A 15,103-nucleotide genomic window follows, 5' to 3' on the forward strand; every position below is an offset into this window, starting at 1 on the left:
ATTACGCTGGAATGGCCAGGAATGCATAATACAAGTCGAGGCGGGATAGCTATACCGCAAGTATTTTAAGCATGTAACGCAATGTCCATTCCGCACTCAAAAAAATGACGTTTGAGTGCAGGATTTTCATAGCTCCCGTATTACAGGTTGTGTGGTTCGGCTAAAATGCTTGCGTTACAGCCTATACCGACACAATCGATACAGCCATCTGAGACCAGTAGTTTCTTTTTGCAAAACTACCTATTTACCCCTAAACCGCCACCCTCCTGGCATTGCAAACACTATATTAAACTTATTAACCCCTAATCTGCCGCCCACCCACATCGCCAACACTATTTAAATATATTAACCCTTATAATGCTGCTTGCCGACACTAAATAAACCTATTAACCCCTAAACCTCCGGCCCCCCACATCGCAGACACTAAATAAACCTATTAGCCCCTAAACCGCCTGGCCCCCCACATCGCAAAACACTAAACTATTAACCTCTAAACCTAACACCCCCTAACTTTAAATTAAAATTACAATATAACTATATATATAAATTTCATATCCTATTGGCTGTTTTGAACAGCCAATAGGATTTCAGAAGCTCTCATCCTATTGGCTGATTTGAATTTGAAGAATCAAATCAGCCAATAGGAATACGGCTACCTTGCATTCAACTTCAGTGCACGGCGGTGACCGTATGAAGAGGACGCTCTGCGCAGGATGTCATCGCCGGTCCAGGATAGCTCCGCTCTGTGCTGCCGGAAGATATAAGACGCCCCTGCGATGGACAAAGATGTCGCCGCCTGGATGAAGACTTCTCGCCACCTGGATGGAGATGGATGTCCAGACTTCAGGAAACGTGAGTGGATATTCTGGGGTTAGTGTTAGGATTTTTTTATTTTTTTTATTTAAACTGTTACAAAGTACACTAACACCCATAAACTACTTATTTACCCCTAAACCGCCACCCTCCCGGCATTGCAAACACTATATTAAACCTATTAACCACTAATCTGCCACCCAACACTATTTAAATATATTAACCCCTAAACCTAACACCCCCTAACTTTAAATTAAATTACAATATAACTATATACTGTATATAGATTTCGGTAGCTCTCATCCTAGTGGCTGTTTTGAACAGTCAATAGGATTTCAGAAGCTCTCATCCTATTGGCTGATTTGAATATGAAGAATCAAATCAGCCAATAGGAATGCAAGGTACGCCATTTTGAAATGGCTACCTTGCATTCAACCTCCGTGCACGGTGGTGACTGTATGAAGCAGACGCTCTGCGCAGGATGTCATCGCCTGTCCAGGATAGCTCCACTCTGCGCTGCCGGAAGATAGAAGACGCCCCCGCGATGGACAAAGATGTCGCCGCCTGGATGAAGACTTCTTGCCACCTGGATGGAGATGGATGTCCAGACTTCAGGAAACGTGAGTGGATATTCTGGGGTTAGTGTTAGGTATTTTTTTTTTTGGGGGGTGGTTTTTTTTCAGATTAGGGCTTTGGGCAAAGTGTTAAGAGCTGAATGCCCTTTTAAGGGCAGTGAAAAAGAGTGGAATGCCCTTTTAAAGGCAATGCCCATACAAATGCCCCTTTAGGGGCAATGGGTAGCTTAGGTTTTTTTTAGAGTTAGGTTTTTTTATTTTGGGGGGTTGATTGGGTGGTGGGATTTTTACTGTTGGGGGGATTTTGTATTGTTTGCCAGCTAAAAGAGCTGTTTAACTGATGGCTATTGGTAATTTAATGTAGGTTAGGGGGTGTTTTTATTTTGGGAGGGCTTTTTTATTATTATAGGGCTATTAGATTAGGTATAATAGTTTTTATTTTTGATCATTTCATTTAAAAAAAAATTTAACCTTAGAGTTTTTTATATTTTTGTAATTTAGTGCTTATTATTTTTTGTAAATTTAGATTTTTAAAGTTTTTTCGTAGTGTTAGGTTTTTTAAATTTGTAATTTAGATTTTTAATTGGTAATGTTTTTAATTTTATTAGAATAGTTATATTAGGTTAATTTATAGTTTAAACAGGTTTTTTTATTTCACAGGTAATTTTTTTTATTTTAAGATAGTTATATTGTAATTTTAATTTAGTGGGGTGTTAGGTTTAGGTGGATTAGGGGTGTTTAGACATAACTTTCTTTTCCCCATAGACATCAATGGGGTTGCGTTATGGAAATCGCCATTCCGCACTTCAGGCGTTAGTTTTTTTTCTAAAACTTTCTCTCCATTGATGTCTATGGGGGAAAGTGTGCACGAGCACGTAAACTCAGCCCTTGGATTTTGTGCGGTATGGAGCTTAACGCACCATAGCACACAGCACAAGGAGGCTTTTCAGTAACTCGTAATGGCAGCGATATAGAGAGTGCAATAACACAACATTTTTGGGCGTTAGTTTCATTCGTTTAGCGCAAAACTCGTAATCTAGGTGAGTGTTTGTTAATGCTAAAGCAAGTTAGGCAGAACTGCCAGACAAATCCATAAAATGTTTCTTTAAAAAAAAAATAATTACATTGCTCCATGGCCTCCCTCTTTTGAGTCTGCTCAGAGTGATTTACCCCATCAGGGCAGTGGTGCAGATATGTTCACGGATCTTCTCCCCTACCTGCGGCCCTTAAACTTGTCTGCCAGGAGCAGAGTAGCCTTACAAGCTGGCTCTGTGGCCTCCTTCTGCTCAGACTGGTCCCCAACTGATGTGGCCCTGCAGCGGGCCACTGGGACATCTCCCGGTATCCCAGCAGGCTAATCCAGCCCTGAAGTCTATCACCCGACTCAGCAACAAATGACTTCCAATTACCTAATAATTGCCCTCATCTAACTCTGTATTAACGTCATTCTCATCCTTGCAGTCCTCACCTCCTGTTTATCACCCTCCTAGATTGTATGTTCACACGGAAATAGGGCCCTTTATTCCTCCTGTATTTGTTTGTCAAATTTAGTTTTGTCTCTTAGAAGTATTGTATCATTGTTTTACTTTTATTAAGTGTACCAACGAACAGCGCTGCGGGATATTTACTACATAGGTGGTAAGAACCCCCTAAAAAAAGGATACATATATACAGAACTCTTAGGACCTAGAGTGCTGTATATTTGTATCCTTTTTAGGGCGCTCTTACCACCTATTTTAGTAAATAGTTTAATTAGGTACGTAGCACCAGAGATCCAATACGGGTATATAATCAATACACCACAGACAAGGATATATTAGGTCCTGTTAACAGTCGGCTAGATTATGAGCTGTGCGGTGCTAACGAGCAGTTTTCTCTCACAGCTCACTTACCTGCAGCGCTGGTATTACAGGCTTTTACAAACCCGTCATTAAAAGGCAAGAAGTGAGCATTGAGCAAAATTTAGCTCCTTACCGCACTCCAATACCAGCACTGCTTAAATCAGTGGGGAGCTGGTCGTACGTGCTCGTTCATGATTTACCCATAGGAATCAACGGGGAGAGCCGGCTGAAAAAAAGTCTAACACCTGCAAAAAAGCAGCGTAAAGTTCAGCAACGCAGCCCCATTGATTCCTATGGGGAAACGAAATTTATGTTTACACCTAACACCCTAACATGAACCCCGAGTCTAAACACCCCTAACCTTACACTTATTAACCCCTAATCTGCCACCCACGATATCGCCGACACCTGCATTATATTTATTAACCCATAATCTGCCGCTCCGGACACCGCCGCCAACTACATTATACTTATGAACCCCTAATCTGCTGCCCCCAACATCGCCGACACCTACATTATATTTATTAACCCCTAATCTGCCGCCCCTAATGTCGCCGCAACCTACCTACACTTATTAACCCAAAATCTTCCGCCCCCAACATTGCTGCCACTATAATAAACATATTAACCCCTAAACCGCCGCACTCCCGCCTCGCAATCATTAGTTAAATATTATTAATCCCTAATCTGCTGTCCCTAATATCGCCGCCACCTACCTACATTTATTAAACCCTAATCTGCCGCCCCCCAACGTCGCCGCCACTATACTAAATGTATTAACCCCTAAACCTAAGTCGAACCCTAACACCTCCTAACTTAAATATAATTACAATATATTACCTAAATAATTCCTATTTAAAACTAAATACTTACCTATAAAATAAACCCTAAGCTAGCTACAATAGAACTAATAGTTACATTGTAGCTAGCTTAGGGTTTATTTTTATTTTACAGGCAATTTTGTATTTATTTTAACTAGGTAGAATATTTATTAAATAGTTATTAACTATTTAATAACTACCTAGTTAAAATAAATACAAATTTACATGTAAAATAAAACCTAACCTAAGTTACACTAACACCTAACACTACACTATAATTAAATACATTAACTAAATTAACAACAATTAAATAAATTAAATTAACTAAAGTACAAAAACCCCCCACTAAATTACAGAAAATAAAAAACAAATTACAAGATATTTAAACTAATTACACTTAATCTAATAGCCCTATCAAAATAAAAAAGCCCCCCAAAATAAAAAAAAACCCTAGCCTAAACTAAACTACCAATAGCCCTTAAAGCGGCCTTTTGCGGAGCATTGCCCCAAAGAAATCAGCTCTTTTACCCGTAACACAAAATACAAACAACCCCCCCCCAACAGTAAAACCCACCACCCACACAACCAACCCCCCAAATAAAATACTATCTAAAAAAAACCTAAGCTCCCCATTGCCCTGAAAGGAGCATTTGGATGGGCATTACCCTTAAAAGGGCATTTATGTCTATTGTAGCCCAAACCCCTAATCTAAAAATAAAACCCACCCAATACACCCTTTAAAATTCCTAATACTAACCCCCCGAAGATCCACTTACAGTTTTGAAGAGCCGACATCCATCCTCAACGAAGCCGAGAGAAGTCTTCATCCAAGCGGCAAGATGTCCTCAACGAAGCCGGCAGAAGTGGTCCTCCAGACGGGCAGAAGTCTTCACCCAGACAGCATCTTCTATCTTCATCCTTCCGACGTGGAGCGGCTCCATCTTCAAGACATCCGGCGCGGAGCATCCTCTTCAATCGACGGCTTCTTCTGGAATGAAGGTTCCTTTAAATGACATCATCCAAGATGGCGTCCCTTAGATTCCGATTCCGATAGAATTCTATCAGCCAATCAGAATTAATGCCCTTTTCAGGGCAATGGGGAGCTTATTTTTTTTTTAGTTAGGGTTTTATTTGGGGGGTTGGTTGTGTGGGTGGTGGGTTTTACTGTTGGGGGGTTGTTTGTATTTTTTTTTTACAGGTAAAAGATCTGATTTCTTTGGGGCAATGCCCCACAAAAGGCCCTTTTAAGGGCTATTGGTAGTTTAGTTTAGGCTAGGGTTTTTTTTTATTTTGGGTGGGCTTTTTTATTTTGATAGGGCTATTAGATTTAGGTGTAATTAGTTTAAAGATCTTGTAATTTGTTTTTTAATTTTCTGTAATTTAGTGTTTGTTTTTTTGTAATATAGCTAATTGTATTGAATTTAGTTAATTGTATTTAATTTAGGGAATTTATTTAATTGTAGGGTTAGGTTAGGTGTTAGTGTAAGATAGGTTAGGTTTTATTTTACAGGTCAATTTGTATTTATTTTAGCTAGGTAGTTATTAAATAGTTAATAACTATTTAGTAACTATTCTACCTAGTTAAAATAAATACAAACTTGCCTGTAAAATAAAAATAAACCCTAAGATAGATACAATGAGGCCTATTTATCATGTCTGTCGGACCTGATCCCATAGTACGGACCAGGTCCGACAGACATCGCTGAATGCGGAGAGCAATACGCTCTCCGTATTCAGCATTGCACCAGCAGCTCTTGTGAGCTGCTGGTGCAATGCCACCAGCAGGGGGTGTTAATCAACCCGATCGTACTCGATCGGGTTGAATTCCGGCGATTCCTGTCCGCCTCATCAAAGCAGACGGACAGGGTTATGGAGCTGCAGTCTTTAGACCGCTGCTTCATAACTGGTGTTTCTGGCGAGCCTGCGGGAGCTTAATAGATAGGCCCCATTGTAACTATTAGTTCTATTGTAGCTATCTTAGGGTTTACTTTATAGGTAAGTATTTAGTTTTAAAATAGGAATTATTTAGTTATTAATAGTAGGTTTTATTTATATTTATTTTAATTATATTTAAGTTAGGGGGTGTTAGGGTTAGACTTAGGTTTAGGGGTTAATACATTTAATATAGTGGCGGCGACGTTAGGGATGGCATATTAGGGGTTAATAATATTTAACTAGTGTTTGTGAGGCAGGAGTGCGGCGGTTTAGGGGTTAATATGTTTATGTTAGTGGCGGCAGATTAGGGGTTAATAAGTTAGGTAGGTTGCGGCGACATTGGGGGCAGGAGATTAGGGGTTAATAAATATAATGTAGGTGTCGGCGATGTTGGGGCAGCAGATTAGTGGTTAATAAGTATAATGTAGGTGTCGGCGATGTCCGGAGCGGCAGATTAGGGGTTAATAAATATAATGTAGGTGTCGGCGATGTCGGGGGCGGCAGATTAGGGGTTAATAAGTGTAATATTAGGGGTGTTTAGACTCGGGGTTCATGTTAGGGTGTTAGGTGTAAACATAAAATTTGTTTCCTCATAGGAATCAATGGGGCTGCGTTGCTGAGCTTTACACTGCTTTTTGGCAGGTGTTAGACTTTTTCTCAGTCGGCTCTCCCCATTGATGTCTATGGGGAAATCGTGCATGAGCACGTACAACCAGCTCACCGCTGACTTAAGCAGCGCTGATATTGGAGTGCGGTATGGAGCTCAATTTTGCTCTACGCTCACTTCTTGTTTTTTTAAAGCCGGGTTTATAAAAACCCGTAATACCTGCGCTGTAGGTAAGTGAGCGGTGACAATAACGTGCAAGTTAGTACCGCACCCCTCATAACGCAAAACTCGTAATCTAGCCGATTGAATTTAGATGAGTCTCTAAAATGACTAGGTCCTTGTTTGTTCTACAACTTGTCACAGGTAGCTTTGCTTATTGCCACCACATTTTTCCAAGGCTAAATAGAAGATGATAGTGATTTACATTAAAAATAAAGAGACATTGATGTGAGAAATATTTATATTAAAAAAATAACCAAAGAGGTAAAATGAATGAGTTTTGTTGGTGAGCACAACTTGTCTTTAGTTAGAGACACAGGTGAGGAACTTTTGCATATACGAACTTTGAATATATATGTAATTACTCGTACTTCTAACCTAAGTTTTATGTGATCAAATAAACCCGTAAACTCTGTATTCTTCATATACAAAATGTATGATCTGTGTAGGAATATCTGTAACTATTATTTTTTGTTTATTCCTATATATGTGAAAATCTAATAAAAATGATTTAAAAACAAAAATGAAGGAGGTTTGTTACTTGGTTGTGGTAACTATTTCTTTGAGAGTGGGAAAATCTACGAGAGCACTAATGATTAACAAAAGCTTAGAGCTTCTCATGTCTCATTCAGGTCTGCTGACAATGCTTTTCAGTCAGTGAACATGTGCTCTGTTATAAATGAATTACCTACAAGAGGGTCTCTTACCTCAAGATGTAAAGCTGTTGCTGACTGTGTGCTGAGATAATGGCACTTTTATATATCAAGAATATTTTCTCTACTTTAAACTCTAGAGGAGTTTTGAGAGATAGAGAGATGGATATAGAGAGATAGATAGATATAGAGATATATAAATAATTGATAGATAGAGATAGATATAGGCTGATTTATCACGGCCCACATGGGTTCGTATACCCCTGTTTCTGCACAAGCCTTTAGGCTCGCCAGAAACGTGAGTTAAGAAGCAGCGGTCTTAAGACCGCTGCTCCTTAACTCATACGCCTCCTCTGAGACAGTGGACATTAATATGCCCAATCTCATACGATCGGGTTTATTGACACTCCCTGCTAGCGGCCGATTGGCTGCAAATCTGCAAGGGGCGACATTGCACAAGCAGTTCACCAGAGCTGCTTGTGCAATGATAAATACAGATAGAGTATGCTGTCGGCATTTACCGATGTCTGGCGGACATGATCGCTACAACGGATCATGTCCGCCAGACAGATGATAAAACGGCCCATTAGAGAGACAGATAGATAGATAGATAGATAGATAGATAGATAGATAGATAGACAGACATAGAGAGATAGGTAGACAGAGAAAAAGGAAAAGGTAGAGAGTGAGAGTGAGTGAGTGTGAGTGAGTGAGTGAGAGAGAGAGAGAGAGAGAGAGAGAAAGAGAGAGAGAGAGAGAGAGAGAGAGAGAGAGAGAGAGAGAGAGAGAGAGAGAGAGAGAGAGAGAAAAGAGAACAAACAAGATTTGACTGTAAATGGTTAATATTGTGAGGATGCTTTATCCCTGTTGCTTTCATATTCTCTCTCACTCTGTGCTGGACACACTCCATCCTCTCCCCTTCTCCTTATGTGAATCTGTCACTGAAGTAGATGAAGAAGTGGAATGGATGAAGCTCAGAAGAACACATTGATCCATTCATGTGCTTTTAATGTGTTTTTCCCCTCAGTACAAAAAAACCTAATGTCACTGTACTTGATTAAATGTGAAAAGTGACAAAAGAATATAGGTACGAGTCAGCCTGACTTCAGAGATAAAAGTAACACGAGAGCTGCAGAGGAGGAACATACTTGTTTATTGATAAGAAAGACAATATGGCAGAGCAGATGCCTGTATTTGGCAACACACAAGTATAAGTTTGTTACTGATATATTTCATTAACACAACTCACTGCCAGGTGAAAAAAACTCAACACATGCACTGAAGTGTGTCTTTTATCAGTTAACATTATCATATGGAACACAAAAGGTTGTGTTCCAAATCTTTTAAACAGTTCTTTGCTTTTCTGAACATTTCCCCCTCCAAGCAGAAATATTATCCTCAGTTAACATAATTAGTTTTTTTTTAAGCTTTTAAGCACATGGCTATTATTATTATTTAATGTACTCTATCCATGATTACTGGAGTTGTCTTTCCAATGAGCTGTACTGTAATATGTTGCAGATGAGGGGGATGCTGAAGTCATTACACATTCATGGTCTTGTACCATCCAGATGGGAGAGGAACATTTTATCTGATAACCTGGGGTCTAAATGTAATTGTGCTATTTGCTTAGTTAGACTCATGATCTTGCACTGAAAACAAATAATATTCTTTCACACCCTGGGTAACCGGATTTGATATTGCTAGTTTCACTTATTGTGCCATTGAACCAAAGTACCAGGCTGACTTCAAACACATTCTAAAATCCAAATAGTGCAGATAGAGCGCAGCGTCCTAATGTGAAAGCAGCGGGATAAATCCCATTTCACCATTACATTCCTTTGCATAAAGACACTGAAGCAGAGAGAAGTTTATTTAATGAGAATGTAACTTGTATTATTTAGGGCATGTTTAAACAGTGAACCATAATGCAGCAAAATTTATATAGCATCTGCACAGCGTTCAGCCTATTCTAAGGGCAACTTTTTATCCTGTCATTCCTGGTAAAAACGATCATTAAAGATCCAAAATGAGCCAGCTGTGATATTCTGTGATTGAAGCAGCATCTTTCTTAGTGACAAATGGAAATGTATTCACCATAAATTATAGTCCCATACAGAGAACCCTGCTAGGTGTTTTAAGTATGCGCTTTTGGCTCTGCTTTTTCTATTATACTTTTAGCTTTTTAACCCACACCAGAATGATAACGTATAGCTTGTCGGCTAAAGAGCTGGCAGGTAGATGACAGGTATTTGTGCACCAAACCAGATAATCAGGGAGCACAGAATTCCAGCACAGCAGGGAGGAATCTGTCATGCATAAATAAGAACAGGCATATGAAATGGTGCCAAAAAGCCTTGGAGTAGTTAAAGGGACACTGAAAAAAAGCCATGAAATATATTTATTCTTCAAATAAAAGGAATATATTTCTTAAATTAGATTTGTGTAACTGAACTAATGTCTGTCTATGTGTTAGCCCCCTTCTGCATGCCCTTGTTTTGCTCCGACTTCACATTGTTCCTTGTTGTCATGATAACAGAGATTGCACATATGTGTAACTTTAGAATCATTTTAGTTTCACACGCCTAGATTTAGAGTTTTGCGGCCAAAGGGGTGCGTTAGCTACGCGTGCTTTTTTCTGGCCGCACCTTTTAAATACCGCTGGTATTTAGAGTTCACAGAATGGCTGCGTTAGGCTCCAAAAAAGGAGCGTAGAGCATATTTACCGCAACTTCAACTCTCCATACCAGCGGTGCTTACGGAGGCGGCCAGCCTCAAAAACGTGCTGGTGCACGATTCCCCCATAGAAAACAATGGGGCTGTTTGAGCTGAAAAAAAACCTAACACCTGCAAAAAAGCCGCGTTCAGCTCCTAACGCAGCCCCATTATTTTCTATGGGGAAACACTTCCTACGTCTGCACCTAACACTCTAACATGTACCCCGAGTCTAAACACCCCTAACCTTACACTTATTAACCCCTAATCTGCCACCCCCACTATCGCTGACCCCTGCATATTATTTTTAACCCCTAATCTGCCGCTCCGTACACCCCCGCCACCTACATTATCCCTATGTACCCCTAATCTGCTGCCCTAACATTGCCGACCCCTATTTCTCTTGTTAAGTGTATCCAGTCCACGGATCATCCATTACTTATGGGATATTAACTCCTCCCCAACAGGAAGTGCAAGAGGATTCACCCAGCAGAGCTGCTATATAGCTCCTCCCCTAACTGCCATTACCAGTCATTCTCTTGCACCCAACGAATAGATAGGATGTGTGAGAGGACTGTGGTGATTATACTTAGTTTCATACCTTCAGTCAAAAGTTTGTTATTTTATAATAGCACCGGAGTGTGTTATTCCTTCTCTGGTAGAATTTGAAGAAGAATCTACCTGAGTTTTTCTATGATTTTAGCCGGAGTAGTTAAGATCATATTGCTGTTTCTCGGCCATCTGAGGAGAGGTAAACTTCAGATCAGGGGACAGCGGGCAGATTAATCTGCAAAGAGGTATGTAGCAGCTTATTATTTTCTGACAATGGAATTGATGAGAAAATTCTGCCATACCAATATAATGTAAACTCAGCCTTAAATGCAGTAGCAGCAACTGGTATCAGGCTGTCATGTATGTATATTTTACACTTCAGTATTCTGGGGAAAGGCACTTCACTGGAATTATACTGTATGCATAAAACTTTAGCCTAATTTGCAGGGACTAGCAACAGGCTTTTTAATAACACTCAATTTATTAATGTTAAACGTTTTTTGCTGGCATGTAAAATCGTTTAATTTTCTGAGGTACTGGGTGAAAAAATGTTTTGGGCACTATTTTTTTCCACTTGGCAGTCGTTTTATTTAATTTATGACAGTTTACTGATCTCTCTCACTGTTAGCTATCAGGGTTAGTTATCCTTTGCTAATGGGAGCAATCCTTTGCTAAAATTGTGTTTTTTACAAAGATTTGATGCTATAACTTTTCAGTTTATTAATTTTCAACTGTCATAACTTTTTCTGTGCTTCTTATAGGCACAGTACGTTTTCATATTATAGTAAATTACTTGAAAAGTATTTCCAAGTTGCTAGTTTATTTGCTAGTGTGTTAAACATGTCTGATTCAGAGGAAGATATCTGTGCTATATGTGCTAAAGCCAAAGTGGAGCCCAATAGAAATTTATGTACTAACTGTATTGATGCTACTTTAAATAAAAGTCAATCTGTACAAATTGAACATATTTCACCAAACAACGAGGGGAGAGTTATGCCGACTAACTCGCCTCACGTGTCAGTACCTGCATCTCCCGCTCGGGAGGTGCGTGATATTGTAGCGCCGAGTACATCTGGGCGGCCATTACAAATCACATTACAGGATATGGCTACTGTTATGACTGAAGTTTTGGCTAAATTACCAGAACTAAGAGGTAAGCGTGATCACTCTGGGGTGAGAACAGAGTGCGCTGATAATATTAGGGCCATGTCAGACACTGCGTCACAATTTGCAGAACATGAGGACGGAGAGCTTCATTCTGCGGGTGACGGTTCTGATCCAAACAAACTGGATTCAGATATTTCAAATTTTAAATTTAAGCTGGAAAACCTCCGTGTATTACTAGGGGAGGTGTTAGCGGCTCTGAATGATTGTAACACAGTTGCAATACCAGAGAAAATGTGTAGGTTGGATAAATATTTTGCGGTACCGGCGAGTACTGACGTTTTTCCTATACCTAAGAGACTTACTGAAATTGTTACTAAGGAGTGGGATAGACCCGGTGTGCCGTTCTCACCCCCTCCGATATTTAGAAAGATGTTTCCAATAGACGCCACCACACGGGACTTATGGCAAACGGTCCCTAAGGTGGAGGGAGCAGTTTCTACTTTAGCTAAGCGTACCACTATCCCGGTGGAGGATAGCTGTGCCTTTTCAGATCCAATGGATAAAAAGTTAGAGGGTTACCTTAAGAAAATGTTTGTTCAACAAGGTTTTATATTGCAACCTCTTGCATGCATTGCGCCTGTCACGGCTGCAGCAGCATTTTGGTTTGAGTCTCTGGAAGAGACACTTGAATCAGCTCCATTAGATGAGATTACACACAAGCTTAAAGCCCTTAAGTTAGCTAACTCATTTATTTCAGATGCCGTAGTACATTTAACTAAACTTACGGCTAAGAATTCCGGATTCGCCATTCAGGCAAGCAGAGCACTGTGGCTAAAATCCTGGTCAGCTGACGTTACTTCTAAATCTAAATTGCTTAATATACCTTTCAAAGGGCAGACCTTATTCGGGCCCGGGTTGAAAGAAATTATCGCTGACATTACAGGAGGTAAAGGCCATGCCCTGCCTCAAGACAGAGCCAAAACTAAGGCTAGACAGTCTAATTTTTGTTCCTTTCGTAATTTCAAAGCAGGAGCAGCGTCAACTTCCTCTGCACCAAAACAGGAAGGAGCTGTTGCTCGCTACAGACAAGGCTGGAGACCTAACCAGTCCTGGAACAAGGGCAAGCAGGCCAGGAAACCTGCTGCTGCCCCTAAGACAGCATGAATCGAGGGCCCCCGATCCGGGAACGGATCTAGTGGGGGGCAGACTTTCTCTCTTCGCCCAGGCTTGGGCAAGAGATGTCCAGGATCCCTGGGCGTTAGAGATCATATCTCAGGGATACCTTCTAGACTTCAAATTCTCTCCCCCAAGAGGGAGATTTCATCTGTCAAGGTTGTCAGCAAACCAAATAAAGAAAGAGGCGTTTCTACGCTGCGTACAAGATCTTTTATTAATGGGAGTGATCCATCCGGTTCCGCAGTCGGAACAAGGACAAGGGTTTTACTCAAATCTGTTTGTGGTTCCCAAAAAAGAGGGAACTTTCAGGCCAATCTTGGATTTAAAGATCCTAAACAAATTCCTAAGAGTTCCATCGTTCAAAATGGAAACTATTCGGACAATTTTACCCATGATCCAAAAGGGTCAGTACATGACCACAGTGGATTTAAAGGATGCTTACCTTCACATACCGATTCACAAAGATCTTTACCGGTATCTAAGGTTTGCCTTTCTAGACAGGCATTACCAGTTTGTAGCTCTTCCATTCGGATTGGCTACGGCTCCGAGAATCTTCACAAAGGTTCTGGGTGCTCTTCTGGCGGTACTAAGACCGCGAGGAATTGCGGTAGCTCCGTACCTAGACGACATTCTGATACAAGCTTCAAGCTTTCAAACTGCCAAGTCTCATACAGAGTTAGTACTGGCATTTCTAAGGTCGCATGGATGGAAGGTGAACGAAAAGAAGAGTTCTCTCTTTCCACTCACAAGAGTTCCCTTCTTGGGGACTCTTATAGATTCTGTAGACATGAAGATTTACCTGACAGAAGACAGGTTAACAAAGCTTCAAAATGCATGCCGTGTCCTTCATTCCATTCAACACCCGTCAGTAGCTCAATGCATGGAGGTGATCGGCTTAATGGTAGCAGCAATGGACATAGTACCCTTTGCACGCCTACATCTCAGACCGCTGCAATTGTGCATGCTAAGTCAGTGGAATGGGGATTACTCAGACTTGTCCCCTACTCTGAATCTGGATCAAGAGACCAGAAATTCTCTTCTATGGTGGCTTTCTCGGCCACATCTGTCCAGGGGGATGCCATTCAGCAGGCCGGACTGGACAATTGTAACAACAGATGCCAGCCTACTAGGTTGGGGCGCTGTCTGGAATTCTCTGAAGGCTCAGGGACAATGGAATCAGGAGGAGAGTCTCCTACCAATAAACATTCTGGAATTGAGAGCAGTTCTCAATGCCCTTCTGGCTTGGCCCCAGTTAACAACTCGGGGGTTCATCAGGTTTCAGTCGGACAACATCACGACTGTAGCTTACATCAACCATCAGGGAGGGACAAGAAGCTCCCTAGCAATGATGGAAGTATCAAAGATAATTCGCTGGGCAGAGTCTCACTCTTGCCACCTGTCAGCAATCCACATCCCGGGAGTGGAGAACTGGGAGGCGGATTTCTTAAGTCGTCAGACTTTTCATCCGGGGGAGTGGGAACTTCATCCGGAGGTCTTTGCCCAAATACTTCGACGTTGGGGCAAACCAGAGATAGATCTCATGGCGTCTCGACAGAACGCCAAGCTTCCTCGTTACGGGTCCAGATCCAGGGATCCGGGAGCGGTTCTGATAGATGCTTTGACAGCACCTTGGACCTTCGGGATGGCTTATGTGTTTCCACCCTTCCCGATGCTTCCTCGATTGATTGCCAGAATCAAACAGGAGAGAGCATCAGTGATTCTAATAGCGCCTGCATGGCCACGCAGGACTTGGTATGCAGATCTAGTGGACATGTCATCCTGTCCACCTTGGTTGCTACCTCTGAAACAGGACCTTCTGATCCAGGGTCCCTTCAAACATCAAAATCTAATTTCTCTGAAGCTGACTGCTTGGAAATTGAACGCTTGATTTTATCAAAACGTGGTTTTTCTGAGTCAGTTATTGATACCTTAATACAGGCTAGGAAGCCTGTTACCAGAAAGATTTACCATAAGATATGGCGCAAATACTTATATTGGTGCGAATCCAAGAGTTACTCATGGAGTAAGGTTAGGATTCCGAGGATATTGTCTTTTCTACAAGAAGGTTTAGAAAAGGGTTTATCCGCTA

Source organism: Bombina bombina, chromosome 2 (assembly GCF_027579735.1).
Source record: "Bombina bombina isolate aBomBom1 chromosome 2, aBomBom1.pri, whole genome shotgun sequence".
Taxonomy (NCBI): domain Eukaryota; kingdom Metazoa; phylum Chordata; class Amphibia; order Anura; family Bombinatoridae; genus Bombina; species Bombina bombina.